Source organism: Perca flavescens, chromosome 3, assembly GCF_004354835.1.
Source record: "Perca flavescens isolate YP-PL-M2 chromosome 3, PFLA_1.0, whole genome shotgun sequence".
NCBI classification, from domain to species: Eukaryota; Metazoa; Chordata; class Actinopteri; order Perciformes; family Percidae; genus Perca; species Perca flavescens.
Window position 1 is genome coordinate 34,536,957 of NC_041333.1, and position 17,934 is coordinate 34,554,890.

The 17,934-nt window shown below is 44.7% G+C and overlaps 1 protein-coding gene across 1 annotated transcript in view; it reads left to right on the forward strand.

Moving 5' to 3' along the window:
* Positions 1 to 246: 246 nt before the first annotated feature.
* slc8a2b (solute carrier family 8 member 2b) overlaps positions 247 to 17,934 on the forward strand; it is a 195,239-nt gene continuing 177,551 nt past the window's right edge. The window contains exons 1-2 of the mRNA XM_028569661.1: positions 247 to 384; positions 5,669 to 5,913. The gene's annotated coding sequence lies outside the window, so the exon portion shown is untranslated. The remainder of the gene's footprint in view (positions 385 to 5,668; positions 5,914 to 17,934) is intronic.

A 17,934-nucleotide genomic window follows, 5' to 3' on the forward strand; every position in this document is an offset into this window, starting at 1 on the left:
TCTTGTTTCCTCTCCTCTCCTCTCCTCCTTTTCTTTCAATTTCTCTCTTGTTGTTGCCACTTCCATTCCTTTCTTCATTTCTCCTCTCCCTGTTTCCTCTCTTCTCATCTCCTCTCATTTTTTCATCTCCTTGTTTCTTCTTCTCTCATCTCCTCTCTTCTCATTGTTTCCTCTCCTCTCCTCTCCTCTCATTGTTTCCTCTCCTCTCCTCCTCTCCTCTCCTCTCCGTTTCCGGTGAGTGTGAGCGTGAGCGTGAGTGGTGGTGGCGGAGGTGCGAGTGGCGCGGAGTTTCAAACTGTTTCTGTCCCTGTTTTTCGGACTTTCTGACTGTGTCTAGAGAGTAATGTTACCGTGGAGGAGGTGCTGTTGGCGGTTGGTGAACAGGTAGGCTATGACAACTTGTCTTTTGCATCCAGAATGAACAAAGCAGTGGCGGTGTTTATGAAGGATGAGCAGCTTGTGCATCAGCTGATTGAGAGCGGAGTGTTTATCAGAGACAGCTTTGTGCAGGTTTCCCCTTTATCGGTTCCCTCCACGCGGATCACCGTATCTGGTGTTCCTCCGTTCATACCCGGCGAGTTGTAGGGGAATGAACTTTAGAGGTTTTGGAAAGTTTGCGAGTGGATTTAAAACGGTGACTTTAGGATGCAAGGATCCCGAACTGCGCCATGTGCAGTCTCTGAGGCGGCAGGTGTTCATGTTCCTGGACTCGCCCACACAGACGCTGGAGGAGTCCTTCAGAGTGAAGCATGGTCACGGCTCTTACATGGTGTATGCAAGCTCTGGACAGTTGAAATGTTTTGAGTGTGGGGATGTGGGACACAAGCGTTTTGCATGTCCACACAGACAGCAGGCGCCGACTGCTGGCGAGGCCGCGGCGCCTGAAACCACGGCCGCGGATGAGGCTGGCGGCCCGGGGGCGGATGATGTTGCGCCCGGTGACGGGTCCGATGTAGCTGGAGCAGCTGATGCTGGGGGCGTGGCGGCAGATCGCGGCGTTGCAGCCGCCGGTGAAGCGGTTGAGAAAGTTAAGGAAGGTAATGTGGAGAAGCAGAGCCAGTCTGAGCAGCAGCAGGTTCCCGCGCCAGTAGGGAGTAATTCGGAGTGGGTAGGTGCTACAGCGCAGTCACAGTCAGGGATTACTGGGGAAGTAGCTTCCACAAGTATCACCAGAGATCACACTGGGATCCCCTCTGGTGAACAGGGGGTAGGCCTGTTCAGTAGTCAGGCATCATGTGCTAGTGATGACATGGAGTTTGATTCGGAGTCTGATACTGTGTCTATTGGAGAAATTAATCTGAGCACAGATCTGTATTCATTGGAGGAAATAGATCGTTTTCTGAATGAAACTTTTAAAAGATCTGTGAAAGTGACCGATTACTTCAAAGACACAGAAAAGTTTATCAAGTCTGTTGCTGTACTGAAAAGGCTTGTTGGTTTTGACCTGTTGGATAAAAAGAAACGCTATCGCCTCAAAAAGCACATTACAACTTTAAGAAAGGAAAAAGGACGTAGAACCTCAAAAAGAATAAGAACTTCCAATGATCATGACACTTAAACTTTTTTCCTCCTTTATATTGTCCTCTGCTTGTCTCAACTTGTCTGTTTCTTTTTTCTGACTTTTCTATGAGGAGCCTAAAAATAGGATCTCTTAATATCAATGGTGGGAGAGACAGGCAAAAGAGGGCTTTAATTTCTGAGGTTTCTAGTCAGAAAAGGATTGATGTGCTGTTTTTGCAGGAAACACATTCTGATCCAGCAGTAGAGACAGATTGGGGTTTATGGTGGGAGGGTCCCTATGCTCTTAGCCATGGCACTAATGTTAGCGCAGGGGTTGCTGTCCTGTTTAAGGCAGCAGCGAATGCAACCATCATATCCTCCACCGAAGTGGTAAAGGGACGCCTGCTGGTTGTCAGGGCTGAGATAGAGGGTTCTGTGTTGTGGTTTGTTAATGTATACGCCCCTAATCAGGGAGCAGAAAGAGTGATATTTTTCACTCAGTTAAAAATTGAATTAAATAAGTACCATCAGGATCAGCTTATTGTTGGTGGCGATTTTAACTGTGAACTGATTTCACTGTGGACAGGATAGGCGAGGAACCTCACCCACATTCAGCTCAGAGTTTGAATAGCACCAGCTGGATTTGGTAGATACATGGAGGGTGAAACATCCACAATCCCGACCGTACACTTGGGTGAGGGTGATTAATAATAGGGTGAGTGCAGCCAGACTTGACAGGATTTAGATTTCACTAAACCTTAGCTCTAGACTGATCCACAGTAGAATAACCCCTGTTGGCTTCACGGATCATCACTTTGTTTTTATAGATTTGATTGTCTCGCCAGGTGAGAGGGTAAAGTCCTACTGGCATTTTAATAACAAACTTTTACAAGACAGCAAGTTCTGTGAAACTTTTGAGCAGTTTTGGAAGTGCTGGAAAAATAAAAAAGCAGATTTTAAGTCTTTGACGCAGTGGTGGGACGTTGGCAAGGCCCAAGTTCGGGTTTTTTGTCAACAATACACCTCCCATTCCACTGCTAAGATTAATGCAGAGGTCATGAAACTTGAAGCCAGCATCAGCAGTATTGAGGAGGTTTTAAATAGGGACTCTGACCCTTCTTTAGGGCAGGTGTTAAAAAAGAAAAAACTGGAATTGAGCTCTTTTCTGAATGAGCGAGTGAAGGGAGCCCTTATCAGGTGTCGTTTCCTCTAGTTAAAGGACATGGATGCCCCAAGCTCCTTCTTTTTTAATCTGGAGAGATCTGTGGCTCAGAGGAAGCAAATGACATGCCTTCAGCTTCCAGGAGGTAGAGTAACCACCAGTCCTGGGGAGATGAGGAGCCATGCGATGGTGTTCTATGCTGACCTCTTTGGGGCCCAACAGTGCAGCATGCAGAGTCGTGAGGAGCTGCTGGAGGGTCTTCCTCAGCTCAGTCTGGACGAGAAAGCTGCTTTGGACTGCGAGCTAACTCTGGAGGAGTTGAAAGTTGCAGTCAACCAGATGGCTACAGGAAAGGCACCGGGGATAGATGGTCTCTCCACAGATTTTTATAAACAGTTCTGGAATACAATTGGACCAGACCTTTTTTATGGAAGGGATTACAACAGGTTTTCTTCCTGTTTCTTGTCAGCGAGCAGTGTTGTCTTTGCTGCCCAAAAAAGGTGATTTGGCGTTACTTAAGAACTGGCGCCCAGTTTCCCTCCTCTGTACGGATTATAAGGTACTTTCCAGGGCATTATCAAACCGGTTGAAGGTTGTTCTGGAACTAATTATACACTCGGACCAAACCTATTGTGTTCCAGATAGATCGATCATGGACAATATTTTCTGTGTTCGGGACATTCTCGATGTGTGTAAACTGTATGATCTAGATGTTGGTATTGTCTCTTTGGACCAGGAAAAAGCTTTCGATAAGGTGGATCACTCTTATTTGTTTTCTGCACTTAAAGCATTTGGTTTTGGTGATTGGTTTCTGTCTTGGGTTGGTTTGTTGTACAATGGTGCACAGTGTTTGGTGAAGACGGGGGCTGGGCTGAGTCGGCCGGTTCCTGTGCTGAGGGGGATAAGACAGGGTTGCCCTATTTCGGGACAGCTATATATACCTTAGCAATCGAACCTCTACTGTGCAGGATGAGACTCGACTTAGTGGTCTTCTCCTGCCTGGGTCCTTGAGCGTTGAGTGTCCTCTTGTTGTTTCAGCCTATGCAGATGATGTCAATATTTTTGTCTGCAGCCAGACAGATGTTCAGTGTTTACAGGATGCTTTATCCCTGTATGAGAGGGCCACATCTGCACGGGTGAACTGGGCTAAGAGTGAGGCCTTGTTAGTAGGGCAATGGAGAGGTAAAGCCGTGCCCAGTCTGCCAGGGGGACTTGAGTGGGGGAAGGAAGGGTTGAAAGTTTTGGGAGTGTTTTTGGGATCTGAGGGTTTTGTTAAAAAGAACTGGGAGGGAGTGAAGGAGAAGGTGTGCGCTCGGTTGTCTAGATGGACATGGTTGCCTGTCGAATAGGGGAAGAGTTCTGGTTGCCAATAACTTGGTTGCCTCGACCCTTTGGCATAAGCTTATTGCCATCGTGCCACCAAGAGGCCTGATGGAGGACTTTCAGAGAACCATTGTGGATTTCTTCTGGTCGGGGCGACACTGGGTTCGGGCAGCAGTTTTATATTTGCCTGTAGCTGAAGGGGGGCAGGGGCTGGTGGATATTCAATCAAAAATTGCCTCCGTTAGACTCCAGACTGCTCAAAAACTATTGTACAAGTGTGGCCCCAGCTGGCTGGACACAGCCCGACTGCTGCTGAGGAGAGCTGGGCGTCTGGGATATGATAAGCAGCTTTTCCTCTTAAGAACTGAGGAGATGGACCTTAATGGGTTGACATCGTTCTACAACTCTGTGCTGCAGGCGTGGCAGGTGCTCCAATATTCTCGGGATGTAAAAGAAACTCCAGGAATGTGGCTTTTTGAAGAACCCTTGTTTTTCAACAACTTCCTGAGGACTCGAACATTGCAGTCAGCCAGCCTGAGGGCCAGTCTCAGAGAGGCTGGGTGTACTAAATTGGGTCACCTGATGAAGATGACCGCAATCTCTGTTGATGTGCTGAGAGTGAGGAGCAACATCACCTCCGGTAGGTTGATCGACAGGGTGGTGAAAGAAGTTTGTGCTGCCCTGGGATCACCTCGGCGAACTCTGGTAGAGAATCGGTCGCTGTGTGAACAGTGGAGTGACGGATGGGAGTACAGTTTCCCCTCTCTGACCATTACCCCATCTGTGGGGGGATGGCAGGAGGAGGCGGGTCAGCTACTGTCTTTCTCAACCCCTCAATTGGGCAAGTTTCAAGATGCAGGGAAGAAAGAGTTATATTATACCTGCATAAAGGTCCTGAACATACGGTTTTTGGCTGAGCTGAAGGAGTCAAGGTGGACTGAGTTTTTTGGTCCGGAGGTTCCCCGGAAGGCAGTTGGCGTTCCCTGTACAAGCTGCCCGTTGAAAAGCGGGCAGCCGACCTCCAATGGAGGATTGTGCATGGGGCTATAGCTATGAACAGATACAGAGCGCACATCGATCCTGAGCTGGGGGAGGGATGTATTTTTTGTCACGAGGTGGAAACTTTAGCACATTTGTTTGTACAATGTCCTCGGTTGGCAGATCTGTTGGGTGTTCTTAAAAGATGGGTGCAGGGTTTTGGAGAGGTTTTTTCTTTGGACTTGTTCATTTTTGGTCCAAAATACACAAAGCACAAAAGGACAGTTCACATTTTACTGAATTTTTTGTTTGCAACGGCAAAACTGGCCATCTGGCTTACACGCAGAAACTGGAAACTGTGGAGCCAGTACCGGTGCTGGAAGGTCTGGTCCAGGCCCGATTGAGGGTGGAACATGCTTACTACAAGATGATGGACAATTTGCTGGTTTTTAGTGGTTTGTGGGCTGTGAGGGGAGTGTTATGCTCTGTGGGGGAGGAGGGAGAGTTGGTGGTTAGTTTTTGATTGGAAAAAAGCACAACGTTTGTGTTGATAGTATTTGGTTTTTAATGTTTGTTTAGTTTTTGGTTTCTTTTATCTTTGTTTGTGTCTGTTGATTTTCTGTGACTGTGAATCTTATCTGGAAATGGTCCAATAAAGGGATTTTAAAAACCAAAAAAACCTCTCCTGTCCTCTCCCGGGCGCAGGTCCGCGCCCCCGAGGACAAGCCGCGCTCCTCTGCACCCCACCCGGCTGCGCGCTGTGTCTGATGTGTGTGATGAGTGACCGCGGGGAGGCGGAGCCCGAGTGCGTGTATATGTGTGCAGTTTGGAGAGCGAGAGAGAGAGAGAGAGAGAGAGAGAGAGAGGGGGGACAGTTTTCTCTCCCACTCTTTCACTCTAACATCAGATACTATGCTTATCGCTTCGAGTGGCTGCCACTAGAACACAAGGTAAGAGTCATTTCCTCTACACTTCTGCTCTCTTTGTGTTCACTGTGTGCGCGTTTTGTGCGTGCTTGTTGTCCCCACTTGCTCATGTGCGCTCGTCCCATGTGGGCATCACTTGCTCCCGATTTGTACGACCATGTGGAGCTGCTTTGTGGTGCCAAAAGATTTTTATTTTTTTTTTAATCATCGCCGATGTATGTATGTCTCTCTGCAAAGACGTGCCATGCGAATCTCTGCTTTGACAGCCAATTGCTATAATCTATGGAATATTATTTTTTATAGAGACTATTTACAAGCCACGCTCGACACAATCAGGATATAACGCGTCCTCGTCCTCCCCTGAAGCATATCTGTGCGCTAGATCCCCCTGAAGTTTTGTAAGAGCGTGAGTGAAATGCTAAGGATGCTGCTGCGGGGATTTTGTGAGATGCACATGAATTCAGATGCAAGGCTGCATTAAGCCTCCTGCCCTTAGCTACTGCGCTTTCATCCAAAGTGCCTCCCAGCGTAACGAGCGTCACTGCCCTGCGTGGCCCCCGGACGCGGAGTCCGTGCAGCCTGGGAGCTCCGCCGGGAGCGGGCAGGTGTCGTGTTCAGGCGCAGACATCAACAACACAAACTCTTGACATTTGTGCTGCAACTGTCATTATTGTTGCAGAGAAACGGTTCACCTATCGGCAGTTTTCTGATTCTGCTTTTAGTTGAATGAAAGAAGACGTGACATAAACTGGCGACAACATCAAACGTCTCCTAGATGTAAAGATCTTTTGGAGCTGTCAACGTGAGGCTCAAGTAAATATCTGATGGAACTGCGCCTCTGGCTGCTGGCTGTGGAGACCAGTGACAAGTCAGCACAAAGAAACAGACGTCTTCTGGTTGAACTTTCAAAATAAAAGCTCACCGGTGGACAGATTCTATAGGCTACGTGCTTTTATAGACAAATATTTGCACTCTTAGATTGTTGTTGAACGTCAGTTATCCTAATCCCTGTCAAAAACCAAAATAGATCGGTTTGATGGTCTAATGATCATTTTACAGTAGGGCTCGGCAGCATAGGCCTATTCATATTATATCCATATCGTGATATGAATCTAGTCTTACATTTTGGATATCGTGATACGTGATTGTCCTGGTTTTAAAGGCTGCATTACAGTAAACTTATGTCATTTTCTGAACTTACCAGGCTGACCTAGCTGTTCTATTATTTGCCTTTACCCGCTTAGTCATTCTATCCACATTACTGATGATTACTCATCTAAAATCTCATTGTGTAAACATTTAGAGAAAGCACCAATTGTCAACCCTACAATATTGCCGCAATATCGATATCAAAGTAAATTTGGTCAAAATTATTATATTTGATTTTCTCTATCTCCCAGGTCTATTTAAAAAAAAAAAAAAACTTTTTAAGCTTTTATTTTGAAAACTACTTCGCTCATTTTCCGGTTTCCTCCTGTCTTTTTCGGTTAACCTTGACGCAGCAGAGTGATGTGTCCGAGCAGGACTTCTTCTCAGGTTGGATTGGTTGCATGATGTTCCTCTAACGTCGCCCGACTTCAGTTCATTATGCCAGGTTCACCCCCCCCTCCATTATCCACCAAACTCAATGATATATTTCAGCATTTTAACTGAACGAACGACCTTTGCTTTGAAACGACATGGGGGGGTGCAGGCACCGAACATTAATGTTGCGTAACTGTGCGTCCCAACCGGATACAGCAATATAGAAGAATAATTGTGCACAATAAATACAATAAAAAAATAATAATAACACAAAACGGCCACTTTCATGTGTTTACGTGCATCTAAATGCGTGCATGGAATATATTGCACCTATAACGTTTTAATTGATATCAGATTGTGTGGTATTATGTCTTCATTATGGTGATTTCTGGGGTGTTATGATTTCAGCTCTGTAAGCTTGAGGCACATCTGCTGGGCACAGAGAGGGATGCACAGCACTTGGTTCTAAATGTTTTATACATTTGGTCTGAAGTCTGGCAGTAGTTTTAAAGAGAAAGTCGGTTAGAACTGCAGCATGCAGGCTGGAAAGAAACAAGAGAAGGATGGGGGAGGGATCCTCCCGATGCCGCAGCAGGGCTTCCCTGGGCTTTTTCCTTTCTCTCTGTCTTCCTCTCTCTGTCTACGCAATTTTCCCTGGGCTTCCCTTGTTGTTTTCCCTGCACCAGCCCTTCGCCCAGCCCTTCCTCCAGCCATCTCTCTGTCAATTAGACCATTCAGCTCCCCACCCTCCATCCCTCCATCCATCCTTAGAGGAAAAAAGGCTGTAGGATGCAGATGCTAGCAGCAGAACAAGAAACCTCCGAGATCCTGCATGTTTAGAAAATGAAGTAGGCACGTCGTTTGTCCCTAAGGGAATGTTTTAGGAGTGATTACAGTCATGTTTAATCCAACTGTGTTTATGGCTCCTCGGACAACAGTGTGAACACCGGAACGGTGAGACTTCTGCCTTTCTGTCCTGTGATGTTTGGTATTTGCTCAGACAGCCATTTGCACAACTCCACCAACATGTTTAGCTTCTTCTGAGCAGAATCCAAGTTCTGCTTTACCTTTTATATTGGCTGATGGATTATTCATTAACGCTCCTCATTCCTCTCTCTGTCTCCTTCTCTCTGCATCTCCTCTTCCTCCCCTCCATTATCTCCAAGCTCTCTCTCTCTCTTTCACTCTTGCTTCCTACCATCTTCTCTTTCCTCCCCCCTCCCCTCCCTACCTCTCCTCCCCGCTCCCTCGGCATCCCTTCCCGTTAGCAGATTCTCTTATCGTGAGCCACCTCACACAGAGAGACATATGTCTCCCTCTTTCCTGCATCTTTTAACCTTTTTTTTTGTTGTTGTTGTTTTTTTAACCAGTGGGTGTCGTGCTGCTTTTTCATCACTGACCCACCTTACACTCGTTCATTTACAAATCACACTTGGGAAAAGCTCCGGCACCACCACAGGCCTGTGCTGTGTTGGGCTGTTACATAACACTATACTGTATGTCTCATCTCGGCTGTGAAAGTGATAATGTGCAACGTTTTGTTATAATACAATTTTTGTTATTCATACGCTTATGATTTAGCAGAAAGCTACATTGTTAAACCTTTCTTATCCATCCGTCACTTGATGTGATGAAGTGATGCATTCAGTGGGTTTGTAGTCTATATCCAGTTACCTTCCGCTTTCTTTGTGTTGTAATTCTAACCTCCGGTGGATTTGTGAGGACTATGGTTAACTGCTCCTCAGATCTCTGCAGGGTAAATCCAGACAGCTAGCTAGACTATCTGTCCAATCGGAGATTTCTGTTGCACGACTACTTTAGAACGTATACATGTTCCACCAAAACAAGTTCCTTCCTGAGGCTATTTTGCAGAGGCACAGGCTTAGCGCTGCCCAAGAATATGGTGATTGGTTTAAAGAAATGCCAATAAACCAGAGCACGTTTTTCTCCCATCCCAGAATGCTGTGTGGACTCGCCAGACCGCAGCGCTGTGGAGGAAGGTCTGGCAAAGCGAGACTAATGTGTTTGTAATAAGCAGAAGATGAAAATGTAAAGTAAGCATGAAAAAGTGACATACAGGACCTCAAAAGGCATCAATGGAAAACTAAGGAAAAAGATAAATTACCATCAACACTGTTTTGACTGACAAAAGATTTCTGGGAAGTGCAGTCCAGACGCATCAGCCAAGAATGTATAGCACCAAAGAAGGAACAATGGCTTTCATGTCAAAGTCAGTATAGAGGGAATATTTATTCATAATTCAAATTGAAAGTCCAAAGAGAAAATGAAGCAAGATTAAATTAAAAATAGTATTATTTTAATTCAAAATAGTATTATTTTACTACGCTACTACGAAAAATCATGCCATAATTAAATGTGAAATGTAAAAGCTTAAATGGAAATACTTAAATTAAAATCTCAAATAGAAAAAGCCTTTCCCCTTTATAATTTTCAATTTTCAATTAGGCATTTTATCTTTTGAATTTTATGTTTTACATTTGACATTGACATTTTAAGATTCACCTTTTAGATTTTGATTTAACATTAAGCTTTTCATTTAGAAGTGACAGGTGTCAATTTAAATGAGGAGGCGTGGTGGGAGGGTCTGAAACCACTTCCAGCTGACAGCAGGGGCTGGGAGTATTACTGGCTGCCGGTAAGCAAGCGATCCCGGCCAGCGCCAGCTGGCTGTCACCTAAGACTGGAGCTTCCAAGTCCGACAGCATATCGGAGAAAATGTGCAATTGGCCATCAATTTTTGTAAAACTGCCCATATTCAAACTGTACACAGTTAATTTCTCGCATAAAACAGTTTCAGATGAAAAAAGTCAATTCTAGAATCTCGCGGCTCGGCTGCGGCTCGTAGAGATTCGGCGTGTCCCCTTTTTTTCGTCTAGCTGTCACACATCCAGGTAGCGAAGTGAGCAGGAATGGAGGGAGGAATGGAGGGAGGAAGGGAGGGAGGGAGGGTGGAAGGGAGGGAGGGAGGGAAGGTGGGTGCCCGGTTCAGCCTGCTGGAGAAGCCTGTCTCCTTCCCTTGCCCGAGGCCGGGGCACATCGTTACGGGCTGTAGCGGCGATGATGCCGAATCTCTAGATGAGCCGCTGCTGAGCCTCGCATGATTGAACCGCGTTTATAGTTAGATCAAGTTGTGGGGAAATGAGTGGTGAAATAGCGGACGAAAATTGTAAAAGGTTTCCAGTTGTTGCCCACTGCTACTACGGCAAACTCCCGATCTAGATTCTAGAATTTATTGCTTTTTTCGTCTGCTATTTCACCACTAAATACATTTCTGAGACTGTTTTATGCGAGAAATTAACTGCCAAGAATGTAGAGCACCAAAAAAGGAACAATGGCTTTCATGTCAAAGTCAGAGGTGTTATGTTGTTATAGCATTTAACTATCGACAGTCAGTATCGGTTCTAGAGCTGCAACGATTCCTCAAATGGGCAAGCCAAATGGACAGAAAAGTAATCAGCAACTAAGTGAGAATTTGTTGCATTTCTTATCATAGTAAAGTGAATATTATTGAGTTTTGGACTGTTGCTTGGACAAAACATGACATTTGAGGAAGTCTCCTTGGGCTCCAGGATATCGTGATCGTCCTTTTTCGCTGATCTCAGCAAGCAAATATTTGCTATGTAAAGATTTTAGTGGCGTAATGGCACCCTGAGCAGAGGATAAAGTCACGCTCCCTCAGCGTGCGTGTGTGCGTGTTTGTGCATGTGGCTGTGAAAAAACGTAGGTATTTCACGTATCGGGGGATGGTCTGTGAGAGCCATGTGGATGCATACTCCATTTTTTTCAGTATTTCCGAGTACAGCCCCTTTAACCAAGTAATTATGCATGCTATGTGGTTATACACATTTTGGAAGGGGCTGAAAAACAACCTTTGTGTTATTTGGTTTTAAGGGCTTTGTAAGAAATCCTTTGAAAATTAAACTTGGATCTGCATTAAAAAATATCCTGGTAACTAACAAACATGCAGGATTAAACACACAACCTCCTTATCGGAGGTATAAAGAATCTGCAGATTAGCAGGACCACACAAAAAGCAACACACCAAAGAAGCACACCAAAGTCGCTTTTATCAAAGTAAGCATCCCTTTCTCCGTCTTCTTTCGTCCGAGCACCTCATTATCCATCTTCTTCTTGTCTCCTAACTCCGCCTGCATCTTCTCTGTCTGATTGCTCTCTGGGGATACATTTAGGGTTGTTTCTGTACCTCCAGCCTCTCATCCACAGCCTCTTTTCACAGTTTTTAATTACGCAAATGATCTGGCTGATTGGTGCAGTGTAAAAATGTGTGTGTCAGGTTCATATAAACGGTGATAGGGGGATTGATTTTTTTTTTTTTTTTTTGGCAGGACAGACGGACGGACGGACGGGCAGACAGTCCGGAGCTCCGTCACTTTGGAGATTTAACTGTAAATTTGAAAATTTGGGAGTGCTGTAGTGCGATCCATCGCTCCCTCAAGTTTGGCTGAAATTTGATCAGTGCTATTTGAGATACTGCCGAGCAGCGAACTAATAAATGAGCAAACAGGCTGATCTTTTCCAATCCCTACACCCCCAGTTTCACCGTGCAGGATAAAAAAATCAGAGGGATTAACAGGTAAACAGACAGACAGACAGGTAAACAGACAGACAGGCAGACAGACAGACTGACAGACAGAGCCTCTGAGGTCTGATAATATCCAGGAGATGGACTTTGAGAAAGGCAGAAAGAACTAGAGCTCAGATAGACAGAGCCTTTGAGAGAGGAGATGTTTGAAGTAGCACAAGAACAAAAAGACAGCAAAAACATGTCAGCACGTCTGTCCATCTGTGAGTCTGCTTATATATATATATATATATATATATATATATATATATATATCTATATCTATATATATATATATATATATATATATATATATATATATATATCCCATAGATTTGTTCAAGCAGAAATTATTAATTATTATTATATCATATTAATGAATTATTGGCCATCGTATTTATTACTGAAGCAAAGTAAGAAGTTAGGTGACAAGGAAGGTTGGGGTGGTGGATGGGTCAAACAAACAGGTCTTTCACCCAGGAGACTGGGGTTTGTGTCCTGTTTGAAATTTAAAGGTGAGTTTTTTTAAACTATGGAACCATTGATTAATTTAAATTACGGAACAAATGGAGCAAATGGAACTAGGTCACGTTCTGGGTCATGTGTTTAACCACAAGTTAAGTAACGTACCAGATGATTTTAACCCAAACCACGATCTTTTTCAAGTAGTTCTTTTTGCCTGAAATTAACAAAACTGCGACAGTTACACTCCTGTGAGTGGAGGGTAGGAATGAACAACCTAGGTTTGCAGGACTTGTTGACATTGTATCTTGTTTTTGTGTGAACTATTCCCTTTTTTGATTATTTTTTGGGGCATTTTAATTCCACAGGACAGATGAAGACATGAAAGGGGAGAGAGAGGGGGAATGACATGCCACTAAGGGCCGCAGGTTGGAGTCGAACCCACGGCCGCTGCCTCGAGGAGTAAACCTCCATATATGTGTGTGGCCACTAAACTCTTCCTTTAAATCACTAATTCACAATCAGTCACACAGAGTGAATGCACAAACATACAGCAGAGAGTGCGACAGATTCTTCAGACAGACAGGCGAGCGCTGAGTGCTGCATCTGCGTGTCATTGATAAACTAACTACAGGCAGTATATGTGTGTGTGTGTGTGTGTGTGTGTGTGTGTGTGTTCTGAAAGAAATAACTGCTGCAGTGGCCGCCTGCTGAGATGCTACAGAATCTCTGTTATTATCATGTGTTTGAAACTGTGTGTTATAGAGGCACTTTAACACACACACACATGCGCGCACACACACAGTAAAGTAATGCATTATGGGTTAAAGTCAGCTAAGCTGCATTGCAAGTGTGTGTGTGTGTGTGTGTGTGTGTGTGTGTGTGTGTGTGTCTCTATTTTACTTTCAGTGCTACGAGGTTACATAATCAGCAGAGTAACTGTGGCACGTTTCCATTGATATTACAGTAGCTCCCTTTCACTCCTGGCATTGAACTAGTGTCTCCCCACCTCTTTAAAGCTTCCTTCTCTCCTTCTTTCACCTTTACACTTTACCTCGGCCGTCCTCTCTCCCTCTGACCGTCCCGCTGTCGTCAGCTCCTACCTGTCCGAGTGCTGTTGTGTCTGTCTGTGTTCCTCCTATTGTCGCTCTGGCACTGCGCCGATGCCCTAAGGACTTATGATTGCTCTATAATGCTACATATCAAAACTCTTTAGAGCTACAATCCACTGGGCGCCTTGGCCCACACTTAGGGTGACCACCTGCTAATAAGCCCGAGAAGGGGGTATGACAAGGGGTATGTTTCTGTGTTTGAGTGCGGATCAGTGGATTTGCGAGTGTCTCCTGTGCGCAACTATCACCTCGCTGGCTCTCCATCGACTTCCCAGGGAGCAGAGGCCTCTACCTGCCTCGTCGATCATGGGACCTGAGATACTCCTGTCATCTCTCCATCTCTCCGGCTGACTGCCTCGCGAAGCCGCAGGATGAACCTCCTGAAAATTTGCCCATTGCAACGCTCTCAACTTCCACAGCCTTTGGATTACCTTGCGACTAAAGTGGCGCTACTGGACTGCAGGTCTGTGTCAAACAAGACCTTCATTTTTAACGACTTTTTTTACCCAGCGAGATCTGGACACGCTGTCTTTAACGGAGACATGGATTGGCCTCGGTGCTGGTGACACATCTGTTTTTGGCGAACTTTGCCCCACTAACTGTTCATTCGTAAGCACTCCGAGGAGTTCGGGAAGAGGAGTCGGAGTGGCTTTGATCTTTAAAAATCGGCTTAAGGTACAAACACTCTCTGCTGGGAGCTTTTCCTCCTTTGAAGTACAATGCGTAAAAGTCGAATCTGCTACTACACCCCTGATGTTTAAACTTGTTTACAGGCCTCCAAAATCAGATAAACATTTCAAAAAAGAATTCTCTGACTTTCTGTCTCATTATGCAACATCCTATGACCGTTTGTTGATTTTGGGTGATTTTAATATTCATGGCTGTTGCCCATAAACCCTTGGTTAGTGAGATTTGCCATGTAATGTAATCATTCAGCCTCTTCCAGCACATAAATCAGGCGACCCATGTTCAGGGGCACACTCTTGATCTGCTGTTATCCCATGGGTTTTCCATTGATAACATAAGCACTGAGGATGCATCCTTCTCTGACCATATGCCTATTGTGTTCAAAGTTAAACTACTTAACTCACCGTTTACAGCCAGATCTTCTGGCTACTACTCTCATTATATTAACCGTTTTACTGCAACTAAGTTCTCTGAATGCTACTTGGGGAAATGCTATCAGTGCCCATGATCACCTTTTGAGCCCTAATGAACTAATATCCTTATTCAACACATCTTGCTCAGCTATCCTTGAAACTGTGGCCCCTCTTAAACTCAGACCCCTAATTTTAAATCTCAACAGTGGCTTGATGATTCCACCCGCCATCTCAGGCAGGTTTGTCGAAGAGCTGAGCGTAAATGGAAAAAAGATCACCTCATAGTCTCTTTAGAAATATTCAGAAATTCCCTGGCCAATTTCCAAGCTGCAGTTACTCCTGTTGTATCTGACACCCCACCTCTTTTCCCCATTGCTACAGCTACTTTTGACCAATTCCAAGCAGTGTCCTACACTGAACTATGGGACATTGTAAAGCACACGAAGCCATCAACAGCCCCACACGATCCTATCCTTCACAGATTATCAAAGATGCTTTTGATGCTATTGGTTCCTCCATTAAAATTATTATTAACTCCTGCCTTGCCACCGGCACCGTTCCTACATGCGGCCTACAATCATGCGGTTGTCCAGCCTATGCTAAGGAAACATAATCTGGATGCAAAATGTCCTAATCATTTCTGGCCTATCTTTAAACTCAAAAATCTTGGAGAAGGTGGTGTTAACGCAGCTGCTTCCATACCTCAACAGAGATCATAGAGCCATATCAATCACATTTCCGTCACAGCACTGAGACAGCCCTGTTAAAGGTGACAAATGACCTGTTGCTCACCCTCAATTCAGGTGATAATGCCATCCTGGTCCTGTTGGATCTTAGTGCTGCATTTGACACTGTAGACCATGGTATACTACTAGAGCGTCTTGAACAGTGGGTTGGCATTAAGGGTACAGCTCTAAACTGGTTTCACTCCTACCTCAACCAAAGATCTTTTTCAATATACATAGGTCATTACTCTTCATCCGTTGCCACTGTGTCTCATTCTGGGTACAGTACTTTTCAGCCTTTACATGCTCCCTCTAGGTATCGTCATCAGAAAATGTTACATTTCATTTCATTTCTATGCAGATGACTCCCAACTGTACATCCCACTTAAATCCAGCAACTCCATGCAGCCTCTTTTAGACAAAGTCTGGATGGCTAACAATTTCCTTCAGTTAAAAGATAACAAAACGTTAGTTATTGTCTTTGGCCCTTCAAAATCCAAAAATTCCATCCCTGCCAATCTTGGTCCCCTTGCCCCCTATGTTTAATCCCATACACTGCTCTGTCATACAATGATCTGGAAAAAGTCATCCATGCTTTCATAACCTCCCACCTAGACTATTGTAACTCTCTCTACTTTGGTCTTCCTCTGACACTGGTGGCACAGCTTCAGATGGTGCAAAATGCAGCGGCTAGGCTGCTGTCGAACACAAAAAAGCGTGAACACATTACACCTGTCCTAGCCTCCTTGCACTGGCTTCCAGTCCAGTCTAGGATACAATTTAAAACACTGCTAATGGTTTTTGAAGCCCTTCACGTCCTTGACCCCAGCTACATAGCTGGTATCATTCATCCCCATGTAGCCCCCAGGTCCCTCAGATCCTCCAGTCAAGGTCTCCTCCATGTCCCACGGTCCTGGCTTAAGCAAAAAGGTCAGAGTTTTTTCTGTTGCTGGCCCTCAGCTGTGGAAACAACTGCCACCTAACATTAGAAATCCTTCAATTACAACATTCAAAACCAGGCTCAAAACTCACCTATTTACATCCCCCCCCCTCCCTGTGTTTTAATTGTCTTACCCTGCTATGTCTATAATTAAGTGTTTGTCTATTGATGTCGTCTTAGATAAAATCACTGATCTGTCAGTGTATTTATTTTATTGTTATTATTCTGTGGCTAATGTGCTATATAAAGCACTTTGGTCAGTGCGAGCTGTTTTTAAATGTGCTACAGAAATAAATTTTACTTACTTACTTACTCTGTCTTTCTCTCTAATTTCTTCAATTTGCATTAAATACATTTGTTACCCTCTTGCTTACCCTTTCCTCCACGTTATCACTTATATATGTAACCTCACTCATCTGCTCTCTCTTTCTCTCTCTCTCATTCGTCTCTACAGCCTACTGTTAGAATATGAATGAGGATTTATAGTGCCATAGGCATGGCCACGGCTTGCTTTATTCTGTCTAGAGATGGGGGCTCCACCAGTTCGACACTGTGCGTCCATGTGATTATAAAAGTTTCTTTGTCTGAGTGCGTCCAGGTAGTGGAGTTGTTATGTAAATGCTGTTAAAGGAACAATAACATGTAAATCACCAAATCAATCTGGTTAGGATGGTTTGTGGCGAATCCATCCACTGACTGCAGCAATTCAAATTCAATTCAAATGAACTGAACTTTTGCCGTCACAAATATCCTTCGCTCACTTTCTCCTTGTGCATCAGTCTGCATCATCAGTTTTCTGTGTGCTTCAGGGATGTGTGTGCGTGTGTGTGTGTGTGTGTGTGTGTGTATGCGTGCGTGTGCGCTTGCGCTTGGCTAATAAAGGCCCAGAGGCCTCCAGGGGAACAGAGACTGCAGGAGGAGAGTTTACAGCACCAGCATCTTATGACTGCTCCTTCCATGTCTTCTCTTCTATCATTCCTCCATCTTTACAGCCTCACTTCATTTTTTTTAAATAAATCCACCCCTTGGCTCTCTCAATCTACCATCTCAGTCTTTCCTGTTTTTGTCCATCTTTTATCTCTCATCCAATTGCTTTCCTTTCATCCTCTTGCTTTCTTTTCATTCCTCAAAACAACAATGCAATCCTCATCCATCATCTATTGTTTACTTCCTTCTCATCCTCTTCTCTTTTCATTGCACCTTGTCTCTCTCTCATTCTCACACTTCTGTTCCATCCACCAAATTACTTCTTCTCCCCCTTCTCGTCCTCTTCTCTCTTCTGTCTCCAGTGCTTGTGGATTTTTTGTCCTTCCTTCTCCCTTCCTTCACCTCCTTCTGTCATGCTCTTTTCCCCTCATCAGATTTTCTCTCGGTTCTTCACTCTGTTCCGACACTCGACTCCGTCAGTGCTTTCTGTTGTCACCTCTTTTCAATCTCTGTTAAAGACCAAAATGTAAATAACGTGTTACGATACGATAAATATCCTCTGAGAAACTCCCACTCATCCTTTTCCCTGTCTGACTGACAGATTCAATTTCTGCCCAGTCGTCCTTTACTGCTCCTCTGTCCTTCATTCTTT